Here is a 13,440-nt window from a genome sequence, read left to right as displayed (position 1 = left end):
TCCATCATCAGGATGCCAAAGAGTTAATGAGAGCAAAAATATGGAATGCAGATCTAAGAGTGGGAATAAAAAGAGGAAGGAGAGATGGAAAGGGCACGGAAAATAAGGAGACACGGAAGACGAAGAGAGTGAGAAGTAAAGAAAAGAAACAAATAAGAGAAGGGGCAATCAACATAAAAGGATGAATGAGGCAACCAAGCAAGAAGAAGAGTGAAACAGAGGCAAATGCAATGAAGTGACTCAAAGAGACGGAATAAAAATAAAAATAAGAGAGGACAACAATGGAGAAAGAATAAAAAGAAGAAGAAAGACTATGAAAAGGAAAAATAAATAAATAAATAATATGAATATAAATAAATATATATGTATAAATAGTGGCATGTTGTGATGGTTAAGTTGTTGTGTTGTTATCCTTGCCATCAAGGTTCAAATCTCATGGGGATGAGGTCCCCCGTTTGTGACCTCATTGGTTCATAGCTCCAGGTCAAAGCGTTTACCCCTCTTTAAATTAAAGTAAACTAAAAGAAGTATAAAAATTCAAATAGAAAAGTGAAAGTAAATAAATGCAAAAAAATATAAATGGAATAAGAGAAACAAAAATAAAAATGATCAAAAGAAGAAGAAAAAGGGCAAGAGAAAATAAATATAAAAACCTAATAGATTTAAAAAGGAAAAGAAAAAATAGAAGGAAAAAAGAATTAAAAATAAAAATGATAGTAATACAAAAATTAAAAAATATATATATATATATATATAACAAAAAATACCTAAATAAATCAACAAGAATAAATTAATAAATAATAAATATATATATATATAAGAATGAAGATAAAAGTTCTATGAAATTAATAAATAATAAATATATATATAAGAATGAAGATAAAAGTTCTATGATTTGTGTATATGATTTAGATAACACTGATTGATTAATTTAATTCAATGTAGATAACAAACTTCTCCTTGGAGTCATCCTAGATGTTTCAACATGGAGGTTATTCTTGAATTCTGAAATGTGAATGGTTTTTATTTGCTATCTTCTTTAATATTGTACATGTATCATCTTCCCTTGCAAAAGAAAGGGATTCGCTTTGTATAGCACTTCTTTAATTACAAATCTGGATTGGAAACCTTTTGGTTGTGATTTTATGCAACGGTCTTTGAAAGTATTTTAGTAGTTTGATGCTAAAAGTTTTTGCAAATGAGGTGTCCAGTTAAACGAGCTTACTTTTGCAGGAAAATCTATAGTTAAGTATACTTCAAGTAGTATTGGGATAAGTGGTCTTCACACCCAATACTTCACCTCTGTGAGCATTGCTTAGATACAATGAGTGTTAAGTGTTTCAATCATTATCATTATAGGTGGGTTCTAGTGAACGGTGCTGAGTTTGATACAAAAACTGCGTAGATGAAACCTACTAGAAATATCACAATAAAAAGTGAATGTTTAGATGTTGTCATGTAATATGATGCTTCAACATTGAAAAGTGTATAATTGACCAAATTTCAAAATATCGAAAACATCATGAATTTCTCTGAAAATTTCAGCACTTGATCTTCATGTTCTGCATAGTTTTGTAGTCAAAACAACAAAGAATTGGAAAAAAACCACTACATTTTTGTGAATCCCCCTATTGAAAAACTCACTTGTATGATGTTATATTTTGAATAGAAAAGAATTATGCAGACTATTTTTCATTTCTTTATGTAGATTTATAAATAATGTGGATGAAAGGAAGAACGGCCTATTCTTGATGCATGCAAGTTGAATATATTTTTTGTTTTTATAGAATATTCATTATATTATAAATCTCATTTTTATAATATTATTAATCTTCATTCTTTAAATTTTTACAATGATTATATCCAGGTGTCTCTACTACAAATTTTATGTCTTTGTTAATTACTTTTATAATTTCTTTATATTGTTTATTCATATATACAAATCAAATCATTTTCAAATATTAATTAATAAATGATTTCATTTTATAACTTAAGGATTAAAATTATAAACTTTTAAGATTTGAATAAGTTACTAATGAAAATAATGATTTAAAAAATGAGTTATATAAAAGGATAAACAAATATATTGAAGTTTAGATTGTGAAAAAAGGAGGATTCTTTTGACTAGAGATTGTCATGACAACATTAGAAGTATTTGTAGTTAATAATTTTAATCAATATTTGGAGCTAGAAATTAGTAGAGATTCATTCATGAATGTTATAGTCCATTTTTAAAATTCTACATAAAAATATCACTAGCTATTTAAAAAGATGTCATTTGATTATTTTAATAAAATGTGTTAAAGTAATTTGTTAGTTACAATGAAGAACATGTCCTTTCAAGAGACAAAAAGATCTTTTAGCCAAAGAAAAGTTCTATGATTATAAACATTTATTTCAAAAGAAAAGAATTACAATCACAATCAAACTAGAAGAGGCAACCCATTCTTGAAGAAAGGGTAGAAAGAAGGATTAGAACTAGCATTTGGAAATGGATAAGTGGACAATAAAATTGTGCTAAAACTAGAAAAGATGATATTAATATAATCTCCTTGAAAACATTATTGATACATAAGAGAGGCAACATTCCACCATGTACAGTGTATATCATGGTGTTATTATTTTTCAAAACACACTAAACTGTTCCAACCTCAGACATAGAATCCATGGTTTCACATAGCTGAAACCTTCTTCCATGTAGGCCTGGAGGAGATATCCTCCCACCATGCATTCACATGTTTCCTATTTGTAATCAAATATCCCTTATCAGTAGCGCCCACTATATAATGAATAAATTGAAGGTGGGTGAGATTAGCAAGGCTTTAAAAATTCCCTACCAAGTACTTGCTCTTTGACAACCTCTTTTCATAAACATCCAACACTTTACCCACCTCCTCAGCACTACTCTCAATCAGTGCCAAGTCCTGAGTCTGACCAAGCTTTGGGACAATCAACACCTGAACAACCAGTGAATAAGTAGCAGAACTGAAGTACTACCCTTCCACTTCAGTCATTGCTCTACCATTGGTTTCTCCTCCAGGGTTTTGCCCAACAGAAAGGTCCCCTGCCCTTCATATTTCTCAGCGAAATACCTTATGATGGCCCTTGATTCTACATATATCAAACATTAAAAAAATCAATGTTCCATATATATATAGTTTGAATGGATAAATGCAAAATGATAACTCTAGACTATATGAAATAAGACTAAGTAGAGGAGAAGATCTAATAGTTGAACATGTTAGGACTATTTGAATTAAGACTAAGTAGAGCAGAAGATCTAATAGTTGAACATGTTAGATTTTGTATTTTTCAACATTTTATATGACAAATTTCCAATCACTTTCATATTTTTACAAAAGATTGTTTGACAAGTACCCTACTAAGAACTAATGATTAAAACCACTTTCAAGTTAAAATTATCAGTATTAAATCGTTAACAATACTTAATCAACAATCACTATGAAAACACACTCACCTTCTAAATTGTCTTCCCAATATTTTATCTCAAATAAATTGAATACAACAGAAATATATCTCACATCTCATATCAAAAGTGACAATCTATATCAGTAAAGTCATATTTATATATATTCAATTAGCATATCACATGATACATTAAAGTCTACATAGCACTAGGTACATCACATGAAAATTTAGGAATGGGACAATCAGCATATCACATAACACGTTAAAATCTATAGAGCCCAAATCAGGTCAAGATATACACTGAGTATATCACATGTAAAATTGGAGAATCCAAATGAGGCTAGGGTATAAGCAGTAAAATATTCTGATGGAATAATAAAAGAACATATGGAATAATAATTAAATATTTTACCCAAATAAGGCTATTTATTTAACATTAGTAAAAGAACAAATGGAATAATAATTAAATACTTTGGAATCGGGATTACCCATCTATTTTTTAACATTATAAACAATTGAAATTGTTACCAAACATGGTGAGATCTCCATCCTAGACCATTGGAACTTTTCCAAAGGGTTGCATCATACAAATTTTAAGTGAGCAATGAACAAAAGACAAGGTAAAAATAGGAGTTATATCAATGCAAAGTTCCCTACTTGTAAGGCTAGGAACTCTTATTTTTTATGCTCTCCTTTGATGATATCAATGTAAAAAATATATTACGAACCCTAAATAATAATTTCACAATCCTTAAATTTTACTCGGCACAAACTATTAGCGAGTGCCAAAAATTGCCTGGCACTTTAATAAACTGAGTGGCAGGAGAGTGCCGAGTGAACTCGGCAAATGAAGAGCAACTCGGTAGACACTGGATACCGAGTGAGCTCGGTAGTGTGGATGCCGAGTGAACGCGGTAGCCATAGGTGGGTGGAACTCGATAGAAGAAGACGCCGAGTGAACTCGGTAATGACTATAAAGTTAAACCACAATTAAAGACCAAACCGAGTGACAAGCTTCTAATGTGAAATTTTCCACCATTAAAATCTGAGAACCCAAAGCTTAAATGGAATTTATAGAAGAAAGACAATTGATTCACGTATGCCTGCTTGCTTTCTATTTAACTTTGATTCAAAACTATTACAAATCTGGGAGCATTCAACTTCAACCAGAAAAAAACCTAAAACTTTAAACAACTTCAATACTTCAAAAAACTTTAAACTTGCAACTCTAATGGTTGCATACAATAATGCCTAGAGCAATCACTGCTTCAATAGGATGAACTTAACAAACAATAAACTTACAGAATGACCAAAGAAGAAACATGTGCATTTGCAAGCATGAAATAAACTTCCTTCTATCTCTGCACTCTAATGACTGGATCTGCTAATCACTTATCATTTCTTTCCAACTTCTGAGCTCTTCTACTTCTACTTCTATCTTTTTGGTTGAAAGGAATAGAATATTCCTTTTTTCTTCTACCAAAAATGTTTTCCCCCCTCATTTGCAAATTTGAAATACTCACCCACCTGTAATAAATGTTTATTGACTATTGTGCAGGTCGTCAGGGATGGTAGGTGGGCTCCAGAGACAAACTTTAACTACATTTAATATTCCAACACTCCCCCTTTGTCTTTGAGCCAAACAAACAAGGATCACTACTGATCCAAATCAACTACACCAAGACACTCTCTTAGGTGTACACAACTTCCAATGCATAATGGTTTGGTAAAAATGTCTGCTAGCTACTGCTCAGACTTACAAAATTCTACTTTGATATCTCCATTCTCCACCAACTTTCTGATGAAGTGATATCTAATCTCTATATGTTTGCTTCTCCCATGTAAGACTAGATTCTTGGACAATGCAATTGATGAGATGCTATCACAATAAATTGTGGTTTCATCATCTTGCTTTTCATTCAAATCTGTCAAGATCCTCCTTAGCCAAATTGTTTGACATGCTGCTACATTTGCTGCTATGTATTCAGCCTCTGCTGTAGATTGAGCAACAATAGGTTACTTCTTGGATGCCCATGAAATTGCACCCGATCCCATACAAAACATGTATTCGAAATTTCTCTTCCTATCATCTATACTTCCAGCCCAATCACTATCAGTATAACCCACCAACTTCAAATCATTATTTGCAGTATACAAAATCCCAAATCCATTGGTACCTCTCCCACACCTTAGGATCCTTTTTCCCACTTACCAATGAGAATCCTTTGGTGTTTCCATAAATCTGAAAATCAAACTTAGTACATGCATTAGGTCTGGCCGAGTTGCAGTCAAATACATCAAACTTCCAACCATACTCTTGTATAGTGTTGGATCCACTCTCTTGCTAGAGTCTTCCTTCCTCAACTTCAGAACTACTACCATTGGTGTGGGGGCTACCTTACTATTCTACATTTTGAATCTCTCCAAGATCTGCCCTACATACTTTTCTTGAGATATGAAGATGTCATCATGCATTTGTTTTACTTCTATGCCTAGAAAGCACTTCAAGAGACCTAGGTATGTCATCTCAAATTCATTTTTCATGGCCTCTTTGAATTGACCTATTAGAGCCTTGTCATTATTAGAAAAAATTAAATCATCTACATACAAGACAACAATCAACACATTACCATTTGCTTCCTTGATGTAGAGAGTAGGCTCACCATTGCTTTTTCTAAAGCCATTGCTCATCAAATATGAGTCAAACCTACTGTACCATGCCCTTGGAGCTTGCTTGAGCCCATAAAGAGCTCTCTTCAATCTATATACTTTATTCTCTTCACTTGTAACTTCATAACCTGTTGGCTGCTCCACATATACTTCTTCCTTCAATACACCATTTAGGAAGGTGGACTTCACATCCATTTGGTATACCTTCCATTTGTGCTAAGTTGCAATTTCTATGACAACATGTACGGTTTCCATTTCTGCAACCGGGGAATATGTCTCATCATAATCTCTGTCATACTGCTATTTGTAGCCCTTGACTACCAGCCTTGCCTTATGCCTATCAATCTTGCCTTCAGCATTGCATTTGTTCTTGTAGACCCATTTCACTCCAATCACTTGCTTCTTGGGAGGCAATTTAGTTAGCTTCCATGTATCATTCCTTTCTATAGCATCTATTTCCTCATCCATGGCCTTACACCGTTTCTTCTCCTTAATAGCTTCTTCAAAATATATTGGATCACTATGAGAAAATAATGCAAAATTAACACTCTCATAATAATCTTCATACCTTTCATCTTGGTATATCTCCCTAAGGCTTTTGGTCTTTCTTGGTACCAGGGAGGAGGGTGTGGGATTAGAATCTTCACTGCTGCTACTTTGTCGACTAGCTCGGTCTTCACTATTACTCAGTACTAACACTGGGTCATACCTAGAGGAGCTTGGCAATGACTGAGGCTACTTGCCTTTTCTTCTATTTGCTCCTTCTTCTTGCTATTAATCAGCATCTTCTTCACTCATAATTGGCATTTTCCTTGAAGTGCTTGATGACTCATCAGTTGGACCATACCAAGACTGATTTTCAAGAAATTTCACATCTCTTGAAAGAGTCATCTTGTTGTTCAATGGGTCATACAATCTGTATGCCTTTGATTTTGAGCTATACCTTAATTAGATGCACTTCACACCTTTTTCATCCAATTTTTTTCTTTTCTCTTTAGGCACATGTACATATGCAACACATCCAAACACCCTTAGGTGTTCAACTATCCATCTTCCTTGTGACCATGCTTCCATTGGAATTCTATCACAGACTACCTTTGTAGGACACCTATTAATTAGGTAAACTATTGTTGCCATAGCCTCTCCCCAAAATTTAGTTGGGAGACCTTTCTCTTTCATTATGCTCCTTGCCATTTCAACAATGGTCATGTTCTTTCTTTCAGCCACTCCATTCTGCTGTGGTATATAGCTGGTTGTGAGCTCTCTCTTTATACCATGTCTCCTACAAAAAATTACAAAAGAATTTGAGGTATACTCCCCTCCTCTATCTGTTCTTAGGACCTTAATATAGTGTCCACATTCTCTTTTAACTTGGGCTTTAAATTCTACAAATTTATCAAATGCTTCAGATTTATTCTTTATGAAATACACCCATGTCCTACAACTGAAATCATAAATAAATGTCATGAAATAAGTACTTCCCCCAATGGAAGTAACATGCATAGGACTAACTAGGTCAATATGCACTAACTCTAATGGATATCTAGCCCTCCTAGAATTTTTAGAATTAAAGGGAAGCCTATGTTGCTTACCCAAAATAAAAGCCTCACACTTGTCACATGAATTTCCTATGCATGGAAAAACTTCTACCATTCTTTTGTTTGACAATAAATTTAAACCAACATAGCCCAGATGACCATACCTGAGGTGCCATAGCCATGAGGGTTCTTCAATCACACTCCTTAGAGCTAATTGTGTGTGAGGTGTAGCATCAACTTGAGATGAGAAACATGTCTCTATCTTCAAGGGAAATATTTTGTTCTTAGTCATTTGGACTACTACATGTAGGTTCTTGCTCCCATCCTTTTCATGAATGACACGCATGTCATTCTCCATCAGCACTTTGTATCCATTTTGAATGAGCTGACCAATGGTCATCAAATTGGTCTTTATTCCAGGGGCAAAATATGTATTTTGTATTTCCTTCTTCTCACCTTTCTTGGTGCAGACCATAATAGCTCCTTTGCCCACAATTGGTAGGGTTCCATTGTTACCCATTTTAATCTCAGATTTGAAACTCTTGTTAATGAATGAAAATAAAGTTTCATTACCACTCATGTGGTTGCTACATCCATTTTCAAGGTACCAAACCTCAGGGCTTTCTTCTTCACCAATATTACACATGATGAAGGCAGTGGCATTATTTCCACTTCCCATGTTTACATCAGCCACATTTTCTTATCCTGACTGATTATTATGCTTCTTCTAGCATTCACTTGCATAATGCTCATATTTATGATAGTAGTAGCATTCTACATTACTCCTATTTGAGCTGTAGTTTTTCTTACCTCCTCTTGAGGTGTTTTGTGGGCTACTTGCTCCATCTGCTCTTCTTAAGCTTTCTGTTGTAGCATTTCTTTTTCCTCCATTACCTCGGCCTCTACCTCTGGAGTTTTTGCCTAAGTCATTTCTTCCTCTTCCCCTTTCTCTTGAATTTGACTGAGCTTTGAATGCTTACTCTTGTGAAGAAGAAGATGCAGATTTGTTCATCATATGCTCATGGGTTTGAAGAGTACCCATCAACTCATCCATTGTCAAAACGGTGAGGTCTTTTGCCTCTTTTATGGTCATGACCAAATTGTCATATTTACGAGGTAAACTCCTCAATATCTTCTCCACTATCCTCTTCTCTTGATAGTCTTCTCCATTTGACTTTAGTTGGTTAATAACATTGGAGGTCCTTGACTTGAAGTCTACAACTGATTCATTTTTCTTCATCTGAAGGTTCTCTCAAACTCCCTCCTTATATTCTATAGCTTTATTGTATGGACTTTATTAGTCCCCTTGAAGTTCATCTCAAGGATATCCCATGCTTCCTTTGCATAATTTGCTGCTGCAATCTTTGGGAATACTATCTATGTCATTGCAACTTCAATCAAACTTAATGTCTTAGCATCCTTCCTCCTTGACTCTTTCAACCGAGTCTTCTATGCATTTGTGAGGGCAACATACTGAGTTGGGTCTATCACATCATTGAACCCATTAACTACAAACTCTCACAAATCATTTGCAACCATTATGGTTTTCATCTTCTTTGCACATGTATCATAATTTTGTCCATTGAAGGGTGATGGCTGATGCCATATCTTTCCTACATCTCCTACCATGTCGAATATCCCAACAAAACAAATGCCCTAACTCATTGTGGATATGGGGCCTCAAAGCTCATATACCACGTAAAAAATATATTACCAACCCTAAATAATAATTTCACAACCCTTAAATTTTACTCACCACAAACTATTACCAAGTGCCAAAAATTGCTCGACACTTTAATAAACCGAGTGGCAGGAGAGTGCCAAGTGAACTTGGAAAATGAAAAGCAACTCGATAGACATTGGATATCGAGTGAGCTCGGTAGTGTGGATGTCGAGTGAACTCGGTAGCCACAAGTGGGTGGAACTCGGTAGAAGAAGACACCAAGTGAACCCGGTAATGACTATAAAGTTAAACCACAATTAAAGACCAAATCGAGTGATAGGCTTTCAACGTGAACTTTTCCACCATTAAAACTAGAGAACCCAAAGCTTAAATATATTCAACAATAAACTTCACAAATGGAATATATAGAAGAAAGACAATGGATTTGCATATGCCTACTTGCTTGCTATTTAACTTTGATTCAAAACTATTACAAATCTAGGAGCATTCAGCTTCAACCAGAATAAATCCTAAAACTTTAAACAACTTCAATACTTCAAAAAAAATTAAACTTGCAACTCTTATGGCTGCATACAATAATGCCTGGAACAATCATTTCTTCAATAGGAAAAACTTAACAAACAATAAACTTACAGAATGACCAGAGAAGAAACACGTGCATTTGCAAGCACAAAATAAACTTCCTTCTGCACTCTGACGATTGGATCTACTGATCACTTCTCTTCTCTTTGCAACTTTTGAGCTCTTCAACTTCTACTTCTATCTTTTTGGTCGAATGGAATAGAACATTTCTTTTGTCTTCTGCCAAAAATGTTTTCCTCCTCATTTGCAAATTTGAAAAACTCACCTACCTATAATAAATGTTTATGACTTTTGTGCAAGTTGTCAAGGATGGTAGGTGGGCATTTGACTGCAGAGACAAACATTAAATGCATTTAATATTCCAACTATCAACAGGCATAATTTCAAACTAAATGCCTTTCTCAACAAGGCATGCAAGTACCCTTCTGGCACAACCTACCTGCCCTGATCCAAACAACTTCACACCCATTTTGCTCTTCTTCTTTAATGCAAACAAAAACTATCTTTTTCCTCTACTTATTTTATGTGCTGCTATGCATTTGAGACAGTTGTAATGGTATTTAATGAAGAGTGGATCTGACAAAAGAATTTCGCCAGCTAATGCAACTTTTGTTTGCGTTGATATAGACAAGAGAGAGCTATATATTTCTATGCTCCGGCAATCCTGAAAGAATTTTAAAATGTCAAACTATCGGCTTCTACTAAGTTTTTGCACTAATTTGATCGAAAGGGTAAAATGATTGGGCTAGGTGTTTAGATAATTTCATAATTGTATTTTCAAAGAAAACAGATTAGATCTGACTTAGTAATAATAAATAATAATTGATAAAAGACATAGTAACTAAATTAATTAATAATAACTAATCAATAAAAGACACAATAAAGACTAGAAAGTCAAGAAAATGATCAAAATCTATATATAAAGATTAAACAATGACTCTACAATGGAGTATTAAATGTATCAAGAGGTTGAATAAAGCATATGTTTGAAGTTCTATTAAATAGTTGAAAACATAAAGTAGTCAATTATAACATAATGTTATAGTAAAATTGCAACATCTCAACTTTTTAGAAATGTGATTAGAAAATATAGCTAAATATCTACTTTTCTGAATAAGTAAAAAAGTAGCATGTCTTATACAATCATCAACTATATTCTTGTGTAGACCAAAACTCTAAACAACTTGTTTCTATCACAAAATGTGCTAAAAATATTCAGAAAATGATCAGTTATTATATTCCATTTCATTTTAACCTAAAAGAAGTCCCAAAAAGTATGCTTTATGTTTTCCAATATCTTGTCAAAAAAGGGCACTTAGTTGTCCAACTCTTTAAAATTTAACTCCTTCCCTAATATGAAATTTGAAATGGAGTATCTTCCAAGCCAAGATCTATGCACTTGCCTCAACTTTTGACCACCAAAATTTTGAGGTTAAATTCATTAAATTCATTCCTTTAAACTTGCAAGTTGCAACCCCATTTGATTAAGTTTGATATTTAGCTTTGTAGAGGTTAGTAGTTTCAAATAAATTTCTTTCAATGAAAGAAAAAGGGAGAGGTTCCAAGCCAAACCGTGTATGTGAAGACACTATATTAAGAGGATAACATAATTTCATGAGAAGATCTGAAGAAACCAAAGAATTTACAATAGTAAGGAATTCTTTTGAACTCCCTTTTACACAAAAATGATATTTTTGATATTAATCCATTTACCCCAATATAGTGAATTGAAGTCTCATATTTATGAAGAAACTATTACACTCTTATATTGAAATAATAATAATTTTTTTTTAAAGAAAGCTACTTGCAAAAGGTGCACCCTGATATTGTACTTGTTTGTTCCATCAAATTGATGAAGAATCAAAAAAAAATTTATGTTGACACTTGTTTTCAAGCCTTCCAAAGAAATTGCAAAAGAGATGAAGCCTCCATATAAAAGAAAAAAAGCCACAAAAAAATATTTTCAATCCATCAGCCTTACGCCATTTATTACTACACATAACACAAGAAAAATAATTGAGATAATATTTTCCAAGGTTCCTCTCCAATCCCAACTCTAATTTTCTGCTTAGAAGATAAATAACAACCATGAGCCTTAGGAACTAAAAATGATCGCTCCTTAAATTATTAGGAGTTTTCTCGAGAGGAATGAAACAACACATGATTTAGATCTACGGGAAAATTTGAGTGTCCTCACATATCCAAGGTTAAATATTTCAATTACTCATCCAAGGTTAAATATTTCAATTATGTTAAAATTGGGTAAAAGGAGTACATATTTGATTGAAAGATCGGGGACCATTTATTTCACATAAGATGTATCTTGTGTTTAGTCGATTTGATCATTATTTATCTATGGGAACTTAGAGTAATTTATCTCTTCGATGTCTTCTAGCAAGAGCTCTAGGAATAGTGAATTTTTGTTAAGTAAACAATGTGACAACAAATATAAAAGATTTTTTTTGTATGTACTATTTGAAATCTTTGAAGAATGGTTTTGGAAAATTTAATGTTAATAAAGAAGTGATTAGAAAACACAAGTAATAGAGTTAATTTTTTGTAGGTTTGTTACCCATTATATTTTGCATTCAACTATAAGGATAAAAATATGTGAGGCTCATGTTTTGCAAGCAATTGTGCACATCCCTAGTGGATAATCTCACTCTTGATTACCCCTTTGAGTTTCATTGGGTTGTGTAATGGAGTAGCTTGGATATAATAAAAATAATATAAAAAAAGACTTAATCAAACTCCTTTGGAAGAGGAAAAGTGAGGACTTTATCTTTGAATTTCATCGTGTTACCTTTCCTAATATCTCCTATAAATTAATTGCTAAATCTCTAAGTACACTAATTAAACATGATGTAAAATAGATAATTGGGCCATAAAGGACCAAGTTCATTTGCAAATTCTTTATCCCATATAACCTTATGTTGACATGAAAAGTTATGGAATGGGCTCAAAATCAAGATTCAAGGCAAAGTGTCTTTTATTTAAGTTTTATTTTGATAAAGCTTATATTAGAATATGTTGTATATTTATTCTAAAGAAGTTGAAGTGTTTAGGGTATGGGACTAAATTATGTGAACTTGTCTTAATTTTTTTCAAGGATGATAATGCTCAATTCTATATAAAGTAATAATTAAAAAACTATTCCCTCTAATTAATCTATCAACAAAGGTTGTCTTCTATCACCTTTATTTATGTTATTTCTATTTACACTCCTATTTATCTCTAATAAAGTGATATTTAAATAAACTTGACTCAGGGTATATCCATTTCATGTAATTTAGTAGTGCTTAAATACTATTTTTTATGACAACATTACCTTTCTTCTAGACTTTATAGAGGATACTAATAATGGTTTTTAATCAATAAGAAGGAAATGCTTATTTTTTATTAATTTCAAAAATATTTATATTTTACCCCATTGTGTAGGCACTAAGGAAGAAGAATAGTGTTAACGAAACCATTGTTGTCTAGACTGGATGCTAATGCTTCCTATATGGAGGAGTATCTATAATTGTCAAAGTCATC

The 13,440-nt window shown here is 33.0% G+C and overlaps 1 pseudogene; it reads right to left on the bottom strand.

Moving 5' to 3' along the window:
• Window positions 1-2,672: 2,672 nt before the first annotated feature.
• LOC149528556 (glutathione S-transferase F9-like) lies at window positions 2,673-10,372 on the bottom strand (annotated as a pseudogene).
• Between the last annotated feature and the right edge of the window lie 3,068 nt (window positions 10,373-13,440).

This window comes from Cupressus sempervirens, chromosome 11 (genome assembly GCF_028749045.1).
Source record: "Cupressus sempervirens isolate cs-2001-9-10 chromosome 11, ASM2874904v1, whole genome shotgun sequence".
In the NCBI taxonomy this organism is placed as follows: Eukaryota; Viridiplantae; Streptophyta; class Pinopsida; order Cupressales; family Cupressaceae; genus Cupressus; species Cupressus sempervirens.
The sequence above is the reverse complement of the archived record's forward strand: the minus strand, read 5'-3'. Positions and strand labels throughout refer to the sequence as shown.